Consider the following 20,713-nt stretch of genomic DNA (forward strand, 5'->3'; position numbering starts at 1 on the left):
GCAACGGGGAACTGAATGAGGCAACGACTGAGCGAAAGGGAGCCAGTGCAGCAAGAGGGATGAACTGAATGAAGCAGCGAGATAGACAATGGGTGAATGAGAGGGAACGAATGAGTGAGTCAGGTAGCGAGAGTGGGGGAATGTTATTCAATAATAAACGCTTGGTTTCCGTCACCGACCGATGCTTTCCTAAATCCGGGATTCCAGTGGCGACGACAATGGCTTGGCCTAGCGCTGACCGCTGAGCGTGAAGCAGACGCTGTGCTTGGGGGCGTAGGAAGGATTAGAGCTCAATGTTTAATTATTATTCATTCTTGCGTGTAAATCGCTGTATAACAGCACGGTGTGTTTTGGCCGCGTTGCTCAAGCACCCGGATGTGACCAGTAGAATGATAACAAACAAAAACTAAAGCTAGAACTTCCGATACCTCGTATGCCAGCTGCCTTGCTATGCAATGTTGCAATAAAAGTTGATATTGCGAAAAAAAAAAAAACGATTGAGGCGCAAATTAAATTACTTATTTAAACCAAGCTGCAACGCTAAAGAACGACAACAATATCAACATACTTTTGGACAAGTTCAAGAAAATTCAGAATATCAGTTATTTTTTTTTCTCCCACTCGGCAGTGATAGATAAAGAGTGAGTGAGTGAGTGAGTGAGTGAGTGAGTGAGTGAGTGAGTGAGTGAGTGAGTGAGTGAGTGAGTGAGTGAGTGAGTGAGTGAGTGAGTGAGTGAGTGAGTGAGTGAGTGAGTGAGTGAGTGAGTGAGTGAGTGAGTGAGTGAGTGAGTGAGTGAGTGAGTGAGTGAGTGCAAAGAGGGTTTGAGCGAGGTAGCGACTCGAGGATAGGGGCAAATCAGTGAGTGAAGCAACGGGGAACTGAATGAGGCAACGACTGAGCGATTTTTGTTGGGCGTATATGCCCAACAAAAATCCGTTTGGCCAATAAGGTTTGCTGTTGCAGTGAAGAATTTTGCAGGGACTCTTGAGCATAGCCTGGCACTGAAACTTTGGCATTGACAGCAATGTGAGGGGTCCAGTAGCGCTGCCTCAATTTTACATTTTTTCCCGATGATTTCAGAAAATATTTGTATGTTTGTTATCTGTATCATGCGTGGTACGTTATTTATTTATTTATTTATTTATTTATTTATTTATTTATTTATTTATTTATTTACTTATTTATTTATTTATTTATTTATACTGTGGTCTTTTTTCCACATGCACAGGATGCCATACAGGTGAAATTTGTTTTCTGTTTTTATCTATCTTATTTTGCTTTTTCTTTTGCCTCGGAACCGCTTCTTGCTTGTAGAGGCTTTGCAGAACCGTGATTCATTCGGTTCTCATTGCGATGTTGCTAGAACAAAATATGCAACTACAAAAAAAAAAGTACAAAGAAAGCAGTTAATAGTCTTCCCGCAGTCATGCATGCTGCACTTTATTTTCTCACCTTCTTGCGTCTCAAACGAGCTTCCACACCGGGATAGCGTCAGCCACGTGCTGCAAGCCGGGATCAGAATCTGCCTCCGGCCGAAGAAAGCCATCGATCGCTTACCTGCTTGCGGCGATGGGCCGAACCACACCAGTAGCGCGCTATCCGGCCATCCCCCATCACTTCCGTTTTCGTTTTTTTTTTTTTTTTTTCTCTTCGCTCGCTTCTTCTGAGGTTTGTCTCTGTCGTGCCCATTGCTTGTACCATTTTTTCTAGAGTTTTTATTTAGAGTACCATAACTTACGCGTTCCCGGCCTTTGCAATTACTGACCGCGATGTCCGATAAATTCTCTTTGGATGCCACGGTTTCTTGGAAAACGATTAACGTCAAATTTTTTTGAAGATATTCTGTTTTCTGGGAACATCCTTTTTTTTTTTTTCAGATGGCGCGCGTATTTTCTAGTGGTCATTAATTTTCTATTATGCTTGCCTTCTCACAAAGGTAAGCATATTGAGGTGACCCCTGTTGCCGAGGCAACAGTCTCGCACAATGCCGGCGTCATTGCTATACCAAATTTACTGATATCTCTAAGCATTATTGACTTATCCTTACCGTTTTCCACGTAAACAACTCCAGTAATGGTAAGGAAATACGTCGTGATGCCACAGCGTCACGTTTTCCTCGCAGGACATCTTGGTTTTATTTTGTTGCATTTCACTGCCCACTCGTTTGAATGAGGGGATCTCTGTAATTATGTTGCTAATGAGGTGAAGTTGTGGCCCGAGTTATATGAAAAAAAAAAAAAGAAAAATGTCACAACGACTCTTGGCATCGTAATATATTGGCAGGATTATATTGCAGTGCACCGAATTATTATGAGAAGAGACTTTGTGTGTCTCTAGAGCTGAGGGCCCCTTGTTACTCTCACTAGTGCGCGTTTGAGAATATTTTGCTTTACTTTTTTTTAATGGTAATGCCTGTATGGCTCTCCATCCATCGACGGTCGGAAGTTCTGGACTTAGTTTTGCTGTAATTTTTTTTTTATCCAGTATAGGACTGGATGGGTGTGCAAGGCTTACGCAAGCTACGCGGCTGTTTAATTTATCAAGCCGTATTTGCTGCGTCCTAAAACTTCAACTTTCGGCATTAAGCTTAGGTGTTGTATGAAAGGTTTAATTTACGTTGAAGTGAAAAATTAAGTTAAATGGAAGAAAGCTGTCGTCTTCGTTATGCACTGCGCCTCGATGTGACATCTCTTTTGCATACGGTGGGCTTTGTTCTAAGCCTAACATATGCTAAAGAAACTTTAATCTGAAATATTTTTGGGTGCAATGAAAAACATGGCATAGCTAAACCGTAGCGAGATTAAGGTTATGCTCGTAAGGTGGCTCATAAAACCAGGTTTTGCGTTAGCCTTGGACAAAAGGATGGCTGCTGGACTCGCAATTTTGTGTCTTCATTTTCACTTTGCGGCGTCGTTCGCTCACCACTAACAGCAGCTAACCTCGAGCTTCCCTTTAGTTTAAGGGATTTGCCGCCATAGGGCGATACTCATCTCGCTTCTTTTCACAGTGGTGTACTATTGCGCACAGTACAAACTACAGTTTGCTAGGTTTCCTGGATGTGCTGAAAGCCTAGTGGTCCTGTAATGCGTCGATGCAAGAAAACAAAGTTCATTTAATATTTGTGCAAGTTGGGCGCTCTTCTTGAAGGCGCATTGATTTACTATGAGTACTTTTAGGTTCTTCAGTTCCATCGCGTTGCCAGTTATATTGAGCTCGGAAGTAGGCCTACGGTTTATTTCTGGTCATGGTCAACCGTTACAACCTTAGTTGCAGGATTATGCCTCGGTGAAAAGCACGCCGCCTGCTTTTGAGAAAAAGAGGTCGGCGGTTTGACCCACGGCACATTCAAAGGTGTGCTGCTTTTGTGTCTGACAGCTGTGAAACGACATTGCTTTTTTGCGATACACCGCAGCAAATCTTCGCGGCTTGAAGATAGTTCCGACACTGTCTTAATTAGACCGGCGACAAAAGGTGTGCGGTGGCTCAAATAGAGCGATACTTTACGAGAGTGTTGATATTTAGTGTACAGAGTGGTGATTAGTTAAATTTTGTCAGAGAGTTTAAAAGAGGAACCTGACTCTACAGGATTTCCTAATATACCAACTCACTGCTGGTGACCAGCTCTGAAAGAACGAGTTCGCGCGACGGATTTGTGGAAACCAGAAATAGACACTGTCTATTTGAGTATTCCATGTCTTTGGCATTATGACATGTACTAGAATTGTGCCAACTACTGAGATGGTTGGGTATGTGTCATCTCGAGCCTTGGAAGTAACTCACGCCACCTCGTCGGCCATCGATTGCTGGACGCTTCCCTCTCTTAGGTTTCGGCCTTTATCGTCACGGCTGGCGCACGGCAGACAAAAAAGGAGGAGGAGGAGGAGGAGGAGGAGGAGGAGGAGGAGGAGGAGGAGGAGGAGGAGGAGGAGGAGGAGGAGGAGGAGGAGGAAGAGTAGGAGGAGGAAGAGTAGTAGTAGTAGGAGGAGGAGGAGGAGGGAAGATATTTCTACATAGCACTAGCCGCGCGCGAAAACGAGGGAGAACGTGCACGCTTTTGTTGTCAGAAGTGCCTCGAATCAGAGTGCGTATTGATTGAGGAGGTGGACGAGGAGGAAGAGGGAGGGGGGGGGGGGTCCAAGTGCGGCTGCCTCTCGAATCGTCCTGTCGGTATGCAGGCGAAGACACGGCGGACGTGTGCCTACATGAATGGAGCCCAAATATTTGTTCTGTACTGCCCCTTCTTTTTCTGTGGTTGAGTGCGCACGAAGACCTTGGGGCAGGGGCAGGGGCAGAAGGCGGAAGTAAAAACACCAATAATGTAAATAAAAGTGTGCCACTTTCCTTCTAGAACGAAGACTTGTCTTTTCTGCCACTTAGCTTTTTTTTTTTCCATGTCTTCTTGCAAAGCATGTTAGGGAGGTAAACGAATCGCCAAGAACAAAAAGTAAAGTACACGCAAAGAAGATGCATAGCAACGAGATATTTGAATGCAGCTTTACGCATGAGGTCGGAATTCCAGTTTTGCACTAAACAAATGAATATCGGCACAAGACAACGTGGACCGGCTTCAACAGGTGATTGAGAGCAGGGCGTTCATGCCGCGCTGGTTCCTTGGATGGGTCTGAGGCACGGCACCATCTGTCATGTGCCGCTTGACTGTGCAGCATCGACAGTGAGACATACTTCCGCTTTTCTGCATACACTAGCTAACTACGCTCAACGCGCTCTCTCAAGCAATATGCCTACTCCCCTGTTTCTACGCAGAAAAGCCTCCCTGTCGCAGATAACATTGGCTGCAAGCGCAAGTGATTCGTATGCGTTCTTGTATTGCGCGTCGTTGTCGTTGGCGCAATCGTCGGCGCATAGTAGTCGACGTAACCAGCCACCTGCTAACCAAGGGAGGTAGTAACAGAGCGAAACGCCACCTGCTGTAAGATACCAGGTGGCAGAGGGAAAGAGGTTGGCAACGACTGTCTTATGGCTTGGGCCATGCGGCGAGAGCGAATGAATGCGAAACCAGGAGAGTCAGGAGGGCGGTAGCCATGAAAAGAGGCGCTTGTACGAAGACAGTCGACTCGAACGCGAAACCTGAGGGTGGTTCTACCAGAATGAGCCAAGGGGTGACTACCGTGAAAGCAGAAGGCTGGAGTAGAGGCATGCAGGCCACAAATTGGAAAGAATGAAAGTCGCAGGAGGAAGATGCGGCTGGAGTTTGAGGAGGGCAGTGGGAAGGAGAGAAAGGTGCAGGCGTAAAAGTGAGGTCCGTTCAGGTCTACTCCGAGGAGTGGATCGGCTGGTGTGAAATGTCGAAGTGAGGGAGTTATGGATCCCCGTGCATGCTGCTGTGATGGGAAATGAACCCGAGACCCTCAGATTCCTAATCAGGCATGAAGCCTCTGGGCAGCGCAGAGACCTCCGCACAGCTTGGTCAAAGCGGGGGATTCTATATATGTTGGATTATCTTTCATATATTGTGGCAGCACAAGACTATAATACTATGTATATCTGGCATAATGTTTAAGATAAGTACGAGAGAGATAATAGACGCAAATATATTGAGGTGCGTTGATTAATTGGCTCCCACATAGCACGTCCGTGAACGTCCAATATATATATATATATTGTTAATCAAGCCTTGACTTCAGAAGTAGACACTGTGGCCGAGATGCCGTGTAGCAAAGACGTTTATTTCTCTCAAATTATTTGCGTCACATATCGCAAAATGTATATACTGAAGAGCTGCATTCTAACTTCGCATTACATTGTATCAATGCGTCTTTTCCATCTGCCTAGTTCCGTGTCTCGAAGTTCGTGCTGCCGAGCAAACAGGGAAATGCCAAAACTAGAGCGGAAACATATGGTTCTACAAATATTGTTATCATGAATCTTTTATTTCACCGCTCCAAAGCCTTGCGTCCGAATATCCTATGACCTCTAGGTCGATGTCAGTCCTGTAATATATCTCTAGACACGTTCTGGGTTGAATAAAAAAAGTGAAGTTTTCCTACTGGCGGTTAGACAAGCTTTGTCACGCACGTATTACTCCGATGTAGCGACACCGCATACCAGAGGGAGAAAATGGCTCACTCCAACCACTTCCGGTGTTTCAGAGCCCGCTTGTGAAGCATATTGCTTTACCGCGCAGGCAAGATGTACAAGCACTCGCACAAGCACGTGAACCCTGTGCGGCATAAAAACAAAATCATGAACGGATTTAGCTTATTCTTTATCGCAATGCATCTTAGCTTTTCTTTCTTTACTTCGGTTCTCTCATCCTGTCTGGAGGCTTAGAACAGCCCTTCGTGACAGCTCGGTTGTTTTACTGCTGTGTTCACGCATTGACTTGATTTACTGCAGCCCTCTCACAGATGGCGCGGAGTTTGGCCAAAATTAGGTGAGCTTGGAGCCAAGTAGTTCCTTCCAGATTTCGTTTATTTTTACTCGTATCTGCTTAGACCTGCATATATAACCTGCCGCCGGCACATATATAGCGCCGGACTCGTGCAAAATGTTATCATCTTGTGCTACCCTTTCTGCTATCGTTGGCATGGCTTGCGAGCAAATGAGTGGCGCTACAGCTCTCTTGTCTTTCTGTGATTCTGGTAATTGCAGGTAGCCAGTACTTTCGCTTCCATCGGTCTTGGACGTTTGTTCCAGGCTTCTCTCCTCTGCCGACTGAAGCATCCGAATAAAACTTTCCCTTGTGGACTATCAAACCACGGGTTTGTTTTCTCACAGTGATGCCTTTGCTGCCACAGGAGGAGAGCAATCTTTAAGCGAGTGCGCATTTTCTCCGCACGTGGTAAAGTTTCACGGCTGCTTCAATGAAGGAACTGAACAACGGGGCGAAGTGCCAGTGGACAAGCGGAAGCGTCCGGTCTCAGATAACGTTAAAGGTTACTTTGGAATACGGATGCTCCGTTTTAAAGAATAGCGCCAGAAATACAGCGTGGGAAAGTGAAAGTGGCCGGAACTGGGATGGTAAGCAGAATTTGAGTGTCAATTGTTGGCTTGCCATGGAGAGTGATAGTAATACAGCGCGGCTTTTACTGTTCGTAAAGAACTATCACAATGCTTCATCTGGAGTTTTGGAAAGACTGAATTATTTCAGTTCACATGGTTTACCCGCCGTTGTCGAGCGCTTTTCTATAAAAAATCTGGGAATTATTTATGGCGCGCAATTGAAGAACAGAACAGCGAAGGGTTAGCGGAAGCGAAGAAAACTTTAACAGCCGCGGCTCTGGCTCAGATATGGTTAGATTTCGAACTAAAACGATATTTTTATCGGCAATAAATGCGCGTTTTCCAGTCGTACAAACAAATGCAGCCTGTGAGAGTCATATAATGGATCTTTTAAACAAGGAAGAATACTTATGCGAAGTTGTCCTCTGTTGTCCTTTACTGGTAAAGGCATTTACTAAAGGATTGAAAAAGTCAGGTTATAGATCTTTCTATTGTTCAAACAGGGGCGGGACGATATTAGCCTGGCGTTCAAAGTGCAATGAGATAACATTTTCAGGGATGCATAACGCGCATTGTAGTACGCGAAACAACTTGTTGGCTGAGTTGTAACTTTCAAAGCATTACGTGACTGCTATTAGTCATCAGGGTACTTCATCCGAAACCAGAAAGTCGATGTGAGAGCTTGCATATTGTGTCTTTGATAATAAAGCAGTACTGGAGCGGAAAATCGCTACTACCAGAATAGAGTGCGAAAGTACTGGACGTATACGACATTCTGTTCAGAGACCCAGATGTACTGCGATGCTGTACCAGACGCGCGTGTTGCGTTGAATATTGCATTTCAAAGGGTTTCGGAACTGAGGGAAACGCGGAATACGTCGCTTTCGTTTCGTTTTTTCTGCGCATCGGCGCATTTTAAGCGAGAGAAAAAAAAAATAAATTCGTTTCCACGCCTCTTTTGGCGCAGTAATATAAAAACACACTGCCAAATGTGCCGTGAATTGTTCTTGCCTCTCTCGCACCGGCAATTTATTCAGTGCATTCCGCTGTCCGTTCAAGGCCTTCTCCTACAACCTATAGAGGTGCCTTTTAAACGACCTTTCAGAAACTTGCATGTTTGGCATCCCTTTATTTCACCCGTCATTGGCAGTGCTCTTCACTTCGACCCAGTGGAGCCGTTCTCTCGTTCCTGAAGGAAAGGCGGGCAAAAAAAACACGCGAAGTAGTACACAGTGCGTGTTTGAGGAAGCGAGTGTATTTGATCAAAAAAGAATAAACATCGCTGTTACCTGGTTGTCGCCGTTGCTGTTGGCCCGCGTGTTCCTTTCACGCTCACCTGGGGTTTGTCGTAAACAAAAGAGTCGAAGTCTCAATATTCAGCTCGGTTTCAACCCGTGCGCGTCGAATACGCGCTACGAATCCACACGCGACGCACGCGAAGGTGAATATGCGAGCGGAGCGACGGCGCCTGCTTTCACCGTGTGTTTCACGCGTCACTAGAGCCAAACCTACGTACCCGAGAAAACGTTGCCTCCTGTTCGTGTGTCTCGTTGCTGGCTCTGAAATCGGCTCACGAATCCCCGTACCCGAAGCGGCGAGGACGTCGTGCTGTGAGCTGTTATTTTCATCCTGCCGTTTCTCCCTGCTGTTTTACTGCGCCCTCTTGAATTGTCGGAGGCGCTCAGCAAGAACGCCACTTGCAGAGAACTAGAGTGCTTTGGCAGATCTCGAATAAGCGCGCAGATGTCGCACGCTGCGCTGCTGGCCGAGTAAACAACGGCTTAGGATGTTGCAGGAGCAGCGGAAAGTACGCGCTTTGTGTGTCCATGAGCTGGGAGGAAATCTGCCACAAGCGGGCGCCGAAGCGATGGGCTTTTGTTTATGTTTCGAGCCGCTATATGGGGCGGGCTTTATAAATGGACGGTGGACGCGCTTTCTGACCTAAGTGAGCCTCAGTGCTGTCCGGCTTGTCACACGGTATTTGTACAGGACATTCCTGGAGACATCACACTGTGTCGTACCGATTTTTAACGTTCTATAAAAGGGGAAACTGATGATAATTAAAGGTGAAGTCGTCCTAGGAATACAATTTCCTGTTGGTACAAGGATCTTGTGGAAGCTATAGTGGAGATGTTAAAAAAAATAGTGCAGTTATTATGCAAGGCGCCTGTGTACTATGCAATGCTAGTACACGTTGAAAACCCAATAGACGAAATTATTGGAGCTTTCCGCTATTGCCTCACATAGTCTGAGCCGCCCTGAAACGTTAAATTCCATCTATCGATGAATCTAGTAAGACACATACATGACGTTTTATTTTAAAGGCTGGAGCTTTACTTTCTTCGTGCGTGTACAAAAAGTGTAACGAAGTGGACGCAAACATGTGATGCTTTTCGTATCAAAACAGTAACGTAAACGTTCTTCGCAGCGTTCAGGGATGCCTCATGTATGTCATTTCTCTTCACATATACACACCATCTATCTACTAATCAAGTTGGAAGGTATTTAGTGACGCAGATTCGAACCGAGGGCAGAGGTACCTCCAATTGTAAGCCGTTAATTACAGGTACAGGAGTCTACTAAGAAGGCAGAGAGATACAGCGCATTTCCTTTCCTTATAAACCAAACCATCTAAAGATAATTGCCACTTTGTCAAACTTTGTATTAGTCTCTCAATGCTGAAGTGCCAAGCAAAATCATGCCAAACACTGCTTTCGCAGCTCTTATTTAGTTCGAGCAGAGTTGGACACCAGCTATTTTGTTTTAAATTGCGAAGCAACTAGAAAGTTCACTAGCAGTTATCGCGTAATTATTAACTCAATTCTCACAGATAGGCCTGAGAAAGTCTAGGAACAATTGAAGAAGAATCTGTCCTGAAGAGGGAGTAGCCCGCCTTGTGTTTGTGGTGTCGAAATTTTTATCCATTTAGACGTATCTAATTCCCAATGATGAATAGCGTCTATTTGACACGCTGTCGACGGGCTGCCCATGTTGTAGAGTTAAGTTTTAGCGCTTTGCGAACTAGTAGTAAGGTAGGGCTTAAACGAGAGGTCCGCTTCAGCACCACTGTACTGAAACGAGGAGGCGTCCGTGTGCTGTGCGATGTCAGCGCACGTTAAAGATCCCCAGGTGGTCGATTACTCCGTAGCCCTCCACTACGGCTAGGCGCCTCCGTGCGCCCGCCGGTACAGGCACCTGCGAGCAGTGCAACCGCCACAGGCCAGCAGGGTGCCTCCCTTGCTTCCTTTCACCAATATACAACATCTGCCCGCTATGAATCTGTAATTGCGAGGAACTTAAGGCAAATCAAATTTAGATAAGGAATGAGAAAGCTATCATAATGAAGGCGACATGTACAGCCAGTATTGCTGAGACCGATTTATCACGTCGCATCGCGTCATTTCCTGTACCTTCTTTACTTGGTTTTCCTTCATTTTCTCTCTTCGGTGTGATTTGTGCCTGTTATTCGCAAGGTGTTATTGGGACGGGCAAACCAAACGTTGGTCACGCGTGTTGGTTCAGTGGGAGTGATTACTGTGGCCGAATTTCGATACAGGCGGAGGAATAAGTGTTCTGCGAAAGCATCAAAATCCCGTTTGTTCATTCACGTTTTTTTTATAGATTTGCCGAAGTTGTTTTTTGTGCACTTGAAGGGGGGGGGGGGGGGGGGAGGGGGGGGGGAGTGAAATTAAATTTATCGGGTTGGCGGAGAGTCTTCTTCGGTGGTGAGTTGCAATTTGTAACGAATTTATCAGTATTGAATGTAAATTTTTGAATTGCGCAAAGCAGTTCTGAGGTATCGGCTGCACATTTAATATATTTTATGAACGCAATGTAAGAGCGGTGTGTTTGGATCCAGTGTGCATGAATGGAAGTTGATGAAGACGACTACATGCAATTGGCAGAGCAAGTGAGTGGCAATGAAACACGTGGTGTGATCGGCTGCGGCGATAACTAGTACGAGGTCCCTCACCCGCTTTCGACAGGAAGTTCTTGGTTTCGAATCCGCTACGGCTGCTCATCCACCTGAGCTCGGCAGAGGCTTCATACGAAATTCGTGTTTGGGTCCTCAGCTAATTGAAATAAATCCCCAGGAGCCGCCCACAACGTCGACTCTTCCTTTCTCTCTTGTTTCACGACTAGTTAATCCTTCCGTTCACAACGGGGTTCGCGCGTCCACATTTATAGTCAGCCAACCTTTCCTTCTCTTTTCCCGTAAATAAGATGTTAGTAACAAAATAAAGGGGCAAGTACAATTTTGCCCATTGCTGTGCATGTAGTTATCTTTTCGATACTTTGGGAACCGGGCGGGAAAGCTGCCGTTCGCAGTGAAGGACCGAAAAGCAATAAGGGGAATGCTTGAAGAAGACCGCTGTAAGAAGCATGCGCACGGAAAGAGGAGATTCCTAAAAGAACATAAAGCCAGTCTTGGAGGGTGAACGAAACACTAAGGTAAATATAAGACTAAGAGAACTAAAATAAAGGGGACATATAGCCATTGTACAAGTTTATTTCGATTCGGTTTTGCCCCGCTACCGCTTGGCTCCCTCCGCTTGTCCGTGGTGCGTCTCTACTTACTTTTTTTTTTTTTGTATTGGTTCTGGTTCGTTTTCCTCCCGCCTGTATTTGCAGTGCTTACTTCCGTTTCTTCGCGCGAACCGTTTTCGTGTCCGCTGCTGGGGGGGGGGGGGGGGGGGGGGGGGACTCCCAATCACCGGGTCGTAACAGAAAATCGAAGCCGTATTTATAGAACCAGCGAACGTACACCGAAAGCGTGGCGTGTCCTCAATGCGCATTATCTTCTCTTGCACTGTAGCAGGCCGCCTTTCCCCCGACTTTTCCTGCTTTTGTCTCATTTCGCACCATTATTGTAAGCCTCTCGTTCAGTCGGAAGAGGAAAGCCCCGAGTGCTTCCTTAAAGATAACAAGACCTAGGTGGACATTTCAAGCTTGCTAAATTATTCCCCCCCCCCCCTCCTCTCCCACCTTTATTCCTGAGCTTGCCTTTCCTTCGACTATGTCTGTTTAGAAAATAATTCCTTGCGATAAGATGCGCTAGATTTGCGTAGTTCCTGAGCGCTCGCGTTTTATTCCCGATGAAAGTCCCGAGATTCTAGCAATCGGCGAGGTCACGGAGGGGGGAGAAACGCATTCTTTCAGAGTGCCCGCGTCCTCCAGAGGCGACGAAACGGAAAAGAACACAAAAATACACTAAACTGCTATCATACCCTCCTCAACATGAGGCGTTCAATCCTTCTTTAATACTGCGCCGTATTTTTTTTTTTCCCCTATTCGTCTCGTTACCTTTTGTGTGTGCCTTTCTTACTTCCCAACCTTCTCGATTTTTTATTCATCATCTTTATTTCATTTCCTCTTTTCGCATCGTGCTTTCATTTTATTCATTTTTCCTTTATTCTTTATTATTGTGAAAGCACGCGTACGGTGTTTCGCCTGACATCTGACTCGTCCGTCAGATCGTGACGTCACTGTCTCGGTGAACTGGCGCGGGTAATAAAAACTGTGTTTTAGCACTGTATCATCGGTCTAACAAGGTGAAACTCCTGACAGCCCTTTTCTGCTTACCGTTCTGGCTGACACCTAGAAATTCTAGATAAACACGCTTTCAACAGACAGTTGCTCATGACCATAGTGTATGATTCCAACATGCAATCAATGTAGACACAGATCACTCCTTGGAACACGCGTAATATATTTGCTTTTGCTATTTATTGTCAAAAAGAGACCACTTGCTTTAACTATGGTCGTCTTACGTAGCCACTTCAAGCACAGGACATTTCAAAGCAAACGTTTTGCTACGCATACGCATACGAAGATTTATCTATTCCTATCAATTTGTCCACAACGTGAACGTACAGTATTGTATGGTAGCCTTATACCATATTTGTCAAAAACTCACCGCATTGCCTTTCTACGGCATATTTAATGCTGGTCCAGGGAAAATATTTATACGAACGATTTCCTACGAATTGATATGTTACAACAATCACATAAACACGTAAGTAACGGCACATCAGGATATTGCATAGTTGCCTCACACTTCAATTAAGGGATATCCTAGGAGCCTATTTTGTTCTCCCCTATTTCCATTCCTTCCTTGTTTTTCCAAGCTCCTTTGCTATTTCTTGCTACTCCGTTTTCTCCTGGCCTTCCTGTGTTCCCTTTCGCCATTCATAATTTCTCTTTCTTCATCTTCGTTTTGTACTTTTAATCGCATTCTTCCTTTACACAGACTGTTGCAGTTTCGATTACTCCACTTACCTGAGTGGGCAGTCATGTTCGCAACGCATATTTCCTTTTTTTCACTCTCTGGCTCGCTCTTTGTTTAGTCCTTATATATATATATATATGTATATTTTTTTGCATTCTACTTTCTCTCTGTGCGCTCTCTTCTTCACTTCATTCGGTCTTTGCAGCTTTAACTTTTCCCATCTATTATATTTGCTCTAGGAGGAGGAAAAATGAGGAGGAGGAAAGGCAGGGAGGTTAACCAGAAGAAAGGAAGAAGAAAGGAAACATGAAGGCCCTAGAAACCTTGAGGACATATTAAGCCGGACTTTACTTCAGCACGCGAAGCTGACCATCGATATCAAAAGTGAGGGAAAATTTGTTTTGCTTTTTTTTTATCCTATTTTCGGTTGGAGCTTATGGGGATTACTTTTCCGAAGTAAAATGAAGATAGGCATATTTTTTTTATAATTCCCTAGAGCGAAATATTACCATGTCCTGTAGAGAGACTGTAAGGAAGCGCGCAGTCTGTCCTCCTCGTAATTGGCTTTCGTCTCTCTCTCTTTTTGCCCTCTACGTAACTTCGATGGAGCCCCTCAGAGCTTGTCGGATCCCGAATAACTTTTTTTAATGGCTTCATGAAGCGGCACTTGGTGTCTGTGCAGCGGCCCTTTTATTCTGTTTCTCTTCCCGTCGCGGAGGTTCATCAAGAAGAAGAGGAATCGCCCTACTGGGCGAAAGAAGGTTAGAAAGAAGGTATCGATAATATTCTCTTCAATTAACTGTGTGCTGGCAGGGCTAGCGATTCGAAATTGGATGCGGGAAGTATGGCTTTTTCTTCCGCGTTTATGAAGTCACAGAACCGTAAAATGCCGCACCACTTCCGGCTATTCCGTATTCAACAGAACGAAAAGGAGAAATATGAGCGAAATTTATAATGAGGTCTCGCAATTTTTATTGCGTTTATAAAATAATCAGCAGCATTTGTGCTCCTATAAAAGGATCCGTGTTGAGTGCCTCTGTCTCCGGGTAATTTTACTGGCGATTATCCACTCGATTTAGGTTTTGCGTTTCTTGCCTCGGAAGTAACATCCTGATCTTTTATTTTACCCGGAGTCTAGTCGGCAGCACCTTACTATCGTATTCTTATCGCATGACTCCATGGGCTACTGTCGCTTTTATACAAATATATCGGCTGTAGTGACGTTTCACTGCGCCAACAGCATTCCCTCTTTAAAGCCATTTGAAGGAATAACGTCTAATTTCGCACGCCAACTCTTTTTACAGTGTCAGTATGTTGAACATATATACCTTATTAACGTAATTCCGTTTGTATAGCTCTCTCTCTCTCTCTTTCTTATTTTTAATTCCATCTGTAGTCACTTCGATCACAGCGATGTTACGTTTTCTTCGAGGCTTTATTCAGGTTTATGTGCGTTAATAAAGCGCTATCAAAGGGGGGTTACTACACCGTAACACGAGCTTCGGCGGCAGCTAGCACGATCCACTACTCAAACCATGCGCTGTATCTGACACTTGCTTACTTCCTTTCCCGGTTTGCGTGTATCACGAACTTTTCGTCGACGGCAATGAGCCTGGATTGCTCCTGCACTCACATAGCGTTTCTACGCTTCGGAGAGCTGACTCTTCCTAGAATACGGCGCTTCCGTTCACAATCTCAAAGGCACCGAAAACCAGCAGGGTCTGGAACGCTCACAGCAGTAGATCAATAGCTTTCTCCTAAATTTGTTTTAAAAATGGCTGCTTCTTTCGATTCCGACAACCAAAGGCGCATGCCCACACTGGAGGATCAGCCAAAAGCTGTTACAGAGCCCTGAAGGAAGAACCACAGAAATATTTTCTATTGTTATGACAGAATTACTAAGCTATTTTTGACAGAAAGCCTGTTGTTACCTCAAAACCTTCTCTAGTAACGTCAGACTTTTCTGTATACAGTTGCAACAGAAAGGCACTACAGAACTACAGACAACAAAAATCTACTACAAAAAATCTACAGAACTACAGAAAATTACTACACAACTACAGCAAAATCGGACGTTTACGAATGAACTACAAAATATTTTGTCGTATTTGGGATAAGGTTTTGCAGTTTCTTTGATGGGAAGTGATAAACTTTATGGTAGTGCATTCACCGGCAGTGCAGCAGCAATGAGCAACGACATCATCTTCAGGGCGGTTGTACTCTCTCAGCTACGCACGCTCCACATCCCACTTCTTTGCCACCTCGCCAACCTCAGCGTAGACGACGCCAATGCCAGACACCTAAATATCAGGCAACAGGGCATTAACAGCTGCCGCTTTAAAAGAAACTTGCTCGCATATTTAATTTATGATGAGGCCTTGCTCTCTACCAAAAGGATGCGTTGACGACCGCTGGAGTACACAAAAATGGCTGAGATTTAAACCAGCGAATCCTAGTTAGGCGAAGCAAAAGCGCCATTTTGCATGGTTTTGCTTTTGTTGGGCTTAGTTTCAGACAAGACCAAACATATTTTTCATCTATTAGACTTCCGAGACTATGGAGTCGAGGACATTGTCAACTACAACAGGGAACCAAGTGATGCCGTATCTCCCCTCAAAATCGTGGCACACCTCAGGTGGTACCATGGTTAAGTTGTATGGGCACACTGTGACCTCTGGCTCATTGAAGGTCAAGTGGCCTGCCAAGCTGACCTTGGCCGGTACATGGCATAGTGAAGCTTTCGTTTCAAAAAGCATCATTTTCTCTACTGTGATTCTTGGCACAGTTGTTTAGTTCGAATATTGAAAATGTTTAAACGCTACGTTTCTCCAAAACGGTAACTGTGTACACGACACACTAGAGAAAATTAGAATAGGGGGCTCCAAGCTTTTTCGGCCCCCCAAGTAGCTGGGGCGTCTAAATGCGCATGCGCAAAACGTAAGGCACGCTTGGGGTCTCGGGTTAACGCTTGGGGGGCCCCTATTTTTCGAAAATAGCATTCGTCCCAAGCCGCCGTTGGGTCTCTTGAGTTACGGCAACATGGCAGCGTCCGAACAAGCGGCGGCCGCTCGCCTCGGCAGCACACATTCGTCGTTACTGCTCCATGGTGTCACGCGAGGTGTCACCTGTGCTCTAAAGCTACGACGCAATATTGGTAATAGCTCTCGTCTCCTGCCCCTTTTTCGGATTATGATATGTCCACATTGCTACTTGGTTAACTCCTGTTTTGGTTTATGGGGTCTCACGTTCCAAAGCAACTCAGGCTATGAGAGACGCCGACACGCCGTAATGAAGGGCTCAAAAAATTTCGATCAACTGGGGTTCTCTAACAAGCACTGACATCTCTAATCCTTTAACTTTTAAGTGTTACCACGATTATGTGGCAAATGTTCATCCTCATACAGTCATAATGTGCCCACTCGATGAACGACACCTCATATGGGGAAAGTCCCGCTCCAATCATGCCGTACCGACGAGCATGCGTGACCAGTGAGTAGACTGCCTTACCCATCGTCCGACGTCTCTAGAAGGTTTAATTTACATCGCACTGGGCCTTCGAAAGTAGAAGCCCGAGTTGCTGGTCTTGTCATGTCATTTCGTCTCGTGACGTCACACAACCTGCTGAAGGGTCAGTACGCGGCCATGACACCTGCCAACTACCACTTGCCAAATCCACGGCCATGATTTTTCTCTCACTAATCGACAACGCTGGATTTTCTACGGAATAGGAAAGCTGTCGTTTTAAACCTCCGCTGTTGCTGGCTCCTTCATATAAAATAGGTACGAGCGTGCTCGCAGCTTGATGCAAGGCCATTATGCGACTGCAGCTTTTGGGAAAGTCACCTCACTAACCCTTGTAAACAACCCCATCGGTAGGAGCGGCCATCTTCTACCGAAGTGGTGGCCTTGTGGCAGAACGTCCTACTAACATTCGGGGGATGCGGGCTTAAATCCCGAGTGCTCCTTGGTGTCCACCGGTTCTCTAGCTGGTATGAATTTCCTGCGGTCTGATGCTCAGCCCTTTTGAAGTGAAAAGCTGAAAAAGCTTCAAAACAGGCGTGAGGCCAACGTCACATTTCTGCTAAATATGTGTCACCGAGGAGACCAAATTCTTTTTGTGCGATAAACCCTATTATTCTCTCTCACCTTCTTGTTTGTAGTGGAGTGGTACACGATCGCCCTTTCATTAGTTCTCTTTATGACACATCGTATTGTTCTGTGTGGAAGTTTCAAACCTCATTACATCGAGAGACAGGTAGCGTATCATGCTGCAGTTTGTCGCCAAACTTGAAGGAAACTCGCACAGCTATCATCGCCAGCGAAAATGAGGTTCCAGTGGCCCCTTGAAGCTTTATTTCTGGTTATACCACTGTGGATAGTCCTTGCTCTTCTCATCTCTTTCTAAGACGAAATTCAGTCTCATCCTACAAAGCGTAGCGCGTTATGTTGAGGAGGCCTACCTTGCATATAAAATTCGCGCTGAACGCTAGCAAACTAAAGATTAAAACTGTAATGAGCAGCTGAAACACAATTTGGCGGAGATGGAGGTAGAAATTCATTTTCAAAGGAATATAAAACGAAGCATCATATTTCAATCTTCGCCGAAGACCATGCAGCTTGAGTATTTTATTTCTGCAAGCTGAACACTGTTTTGGGATGTCCTCGTAGTTATTCTTGAACTTAAGTTTTCATTAACTTTACTTCCATCGAAGCCCTGAGCGATGTTTTGGTTCGAAAAAGTTTAGGTTTAAGTTTTCTCGCCAACAGGCTTTTTCATTCATTTCCCCGCCTTATTAGGAATTACTTCGTTGCAAAAGAAAGCAACTAGATTTGTTCGCGCTGCGGAAAAAAGAAAGAAACAGAAAACAGAAGTCGTGGCTCTTTGAATCGAGGCCATTTTAAATATAGAGCACGAAATGCCCTGGAGACAGAAAGAGAAGAAGATGGGAAAAATAAATCAGTTGTCTGGGTGATGGCGCCTAAGTTTGCCACTACTGATGGAAGCGCAAAACTCTTCGTAATTTGAGACCGTTGGGAAGCAGAATTTTGTTTGTTCCACTGATGTTTTCTTTACATTTTTTTTCCCATATTCTTCTTACTTATCTCACACCTCGCCGCACGAAAGCAAAAATGGTGCCCTAAGGAGTCCAATAAGCATATAGTTGCCTCTGCGAGAAAACTTTTCTTTGGGCTTTTTACTTCAGAGCAGCTTTTGTCTTTTACCCTCGACGACAGCGTCTTGTCTCACACAAGAAGGCAAGAGGGGGGAGGGGGACCACTGTGAACGCACGCGACAGTTTTCTCAGCTATCTAAAGGCCCTTTGGATAAAAGCGGAACAGAAAAATAGATGAATTTGTGTTTTGCACTTCTTAAAATTCTACGCAAAAGGAACAATTTCTCACAAAGCTTAAAAGAATGAACGAGAAAATGGCTCGGCTCGTTTCGGTAAATATGCAGGATAGCGAGGCATACGGTGAGTTTGTTTTTAATTGATGCTCGCAAATGTGAAGGCGGCTCCCTTAATCTTTTTCTCAGCTTGATTAGGCCACTGCACTATATTCTAAATAAAACCAAATGGCTTGGTTGGCGTTCATAGCCATCTGACGTTGACGGCTCGAAGTTCAATCGAAGCTTCGTGATTGTATATTGATTTCTCGTGTTTTTAGCTGCAGTGCTTTCCTTTAAGCATAAGTATATCTTTACCTGTTTTTACCTCTGTTTAACTCTCTTTTTCGTATTTCTTTAGAAGCGGTGGAGATTACGGCTAATATTTTTAACACTATTCTGTCAACATTGGCATCGGTTCCACATTTGTGTCCTTCTCATGTTTCCGTGGTGTCTACTTTGGCGTCCACCTTTCGTGATGGCTAAGTTTGCCCTCTTCCTTTTATTGCAGGGCGCTTCAAGCTAAGGACTCCTCATCATACCGGGGAAGGACCCTCAGGTAAGAGCTTTTTTGCTGTTTACCAATGTGTAGCTTGCAGATATCTCTTCTGTGCAAGTAAATGCTACTATGTTTACTTTGGCAATATGATTCGAAATGCACAATTTAATATTTTGAAAAAAATATAATACAATAGATCAATAATCTCTCTATTTCAACTATATAAATTGCTTCACACAAAAATTTAAAATTGAGGTACAGAAAAATCTATCTAATCTTAAAACTCTAGCACTACTGCAAAGACTCCGTATTATCTGAGATCACCAGAAGAATGGGTAGTGCCTATGATTTTATGTTCCGCAAAGCAACATTCGTGTTATATGTGGCCTTCAGTTCTAAATGACTATATAATTAATGACATATGTACGCGCTTTCCTATGGTGAAGTTCAATATTTGTACTGTTTAATGTGTGATAAGTAGCTACATAATTCCTGTCTTCGTTGTATTGCTATAAACCTCCATTTTTTTCTCACCGCACTGGTTTGTGGTGTTCCTGCAATGTGCGCTATATTTTTTTATATTTTGTAGAATGTTTTTTTACATCATAACCCGCTTCTCTTAAAATGGCTGGGTTATATTAGTGGGCCAGTCAAGCTGCAAAAGGCTTTTTTTTTTTTTTCGCAGCCCATTCATGTATTTGCATAAAGATGCAAAATAAAGGTTTGATTTGATTTGGTTGGGTTGGAAGAATATTCGACTTGTCATTCAGAATTTTATAAAAATCGAACAGCTTCAATATAAACCCTCAGCTATCCCCGATGCCTTCCTTTAAAAACGTGCACCTTCGGGAAGCCCAAACCTGAGCACCAACGAGTTGAGAATATGTGAATGTGCTCCAAGGTACACGAGACAACGATCATCTCGGTGACCATCCAGTACATTTTTGATAAACACTGCACTTTTCAAATACCGCGGCTTCTATAAAGCTTCTTGAACACTTTTTTTTTTGTGTGTGTGTGTGTGCGAATGCATTTTGCAATGTCCATTTCCCGGCGCTTTGAAAACTTGCGATGTCTTGGACCAATACGCTTGGGCGTCTCAGTGATCCTTTGGTTTTCGTTTCCACGCAACACCGGACGTCATGACAGATTGCAGCGTCATCCTCAGGTGATGATGACTTCGGAAAGAATTTGTAGTTTCTAATAATCATCTGCAAACATCGCAAGCTAGTAAGCTAATGAAGCTGCTCAAGAGCGGCTGTTATGTTCATACAACACCCACCTCCAGGGAGCGCGAGCGATCTTTGCCGCGGGCTCTGCCACGCGAGAGCGTTGACTAAGAAACAGGTCCCTCTGTCGAAATCATTTTGCGGACCGCGCCGCGGCATTGTTGGCGGTTTAATATATCTGCCGCGACAGTTGAGTTTCATCACTTCTATTTCCTCCAAACCAGGTACTGGTCTCTCCAAAAAAAAAAAAAAAAAGAAACTAAACAAAACAGAAAAGAGGAAAATAGTTACTTTTACAGCGCTGGTTCTAGCTGAGAGGGCGAGTGCGTTGCGCAGTGTCGTCGATCCATTTGTTATTGTAAAGTGCGCCACCGACGACGCCAGCTGCGGTGCCGAGGTGTGCACA

At 44.7% G+C, this 20,713-nt stretch overlaps 1 protein-coding gene and 1 long non-coding RNA gene across 2 annotated transcripts in view; one reads left to right on the forward strand and one right to left on the reverse strand.

Moving 5' to 3' along the window:
- The window catches only part of LOC146186100 (dopamine D2-like receptor), a 599,817-nt gene that overhangs the window by 183,380 nt on the left and 395,724 nt on the right, over positions 1–20,713 (forward strand). The window contains exon 3 of the mRNA XM_084607030.1: positions 19,091–19,138. The gene's annotated coding sequence lies outside the window, so the exon portion shown is untranslated. The remainder of the gene's footprint in view (positions 1–19,090; positions 19,139–20,713) is intronic.
- LOC146186101 (uncharacterized) lies at positions 7,977–8,666 on the reverse strand. The gene is made up of 3 exons (XR_014707839.1): positions 8,481–8,666; positions 8,254–8,300; positions 7,977–8,153 (listed from the first exon to the last, which is right to left on the reverse strand). It is a non-coding gene; the product is annotated as an uncharacterized LOC146186101 (long non-coding RNA).

The sequence above is a fragment of the Amblyomma maculatum genome, chromosome 6, assembly GCF_055883805.1.
Source record: "Amblyomma maculatum isolate TAMU_Amacu chromosome 6, ASM5588380v1, whole genome shotgun sequence".
Classification (NCBI taxonomy): Eukaryota; Metazoa; Arthropoda; class Arachnida; order Ixodida; family Ixodidae; genus Amblyomma; species Amblyomma maculatum.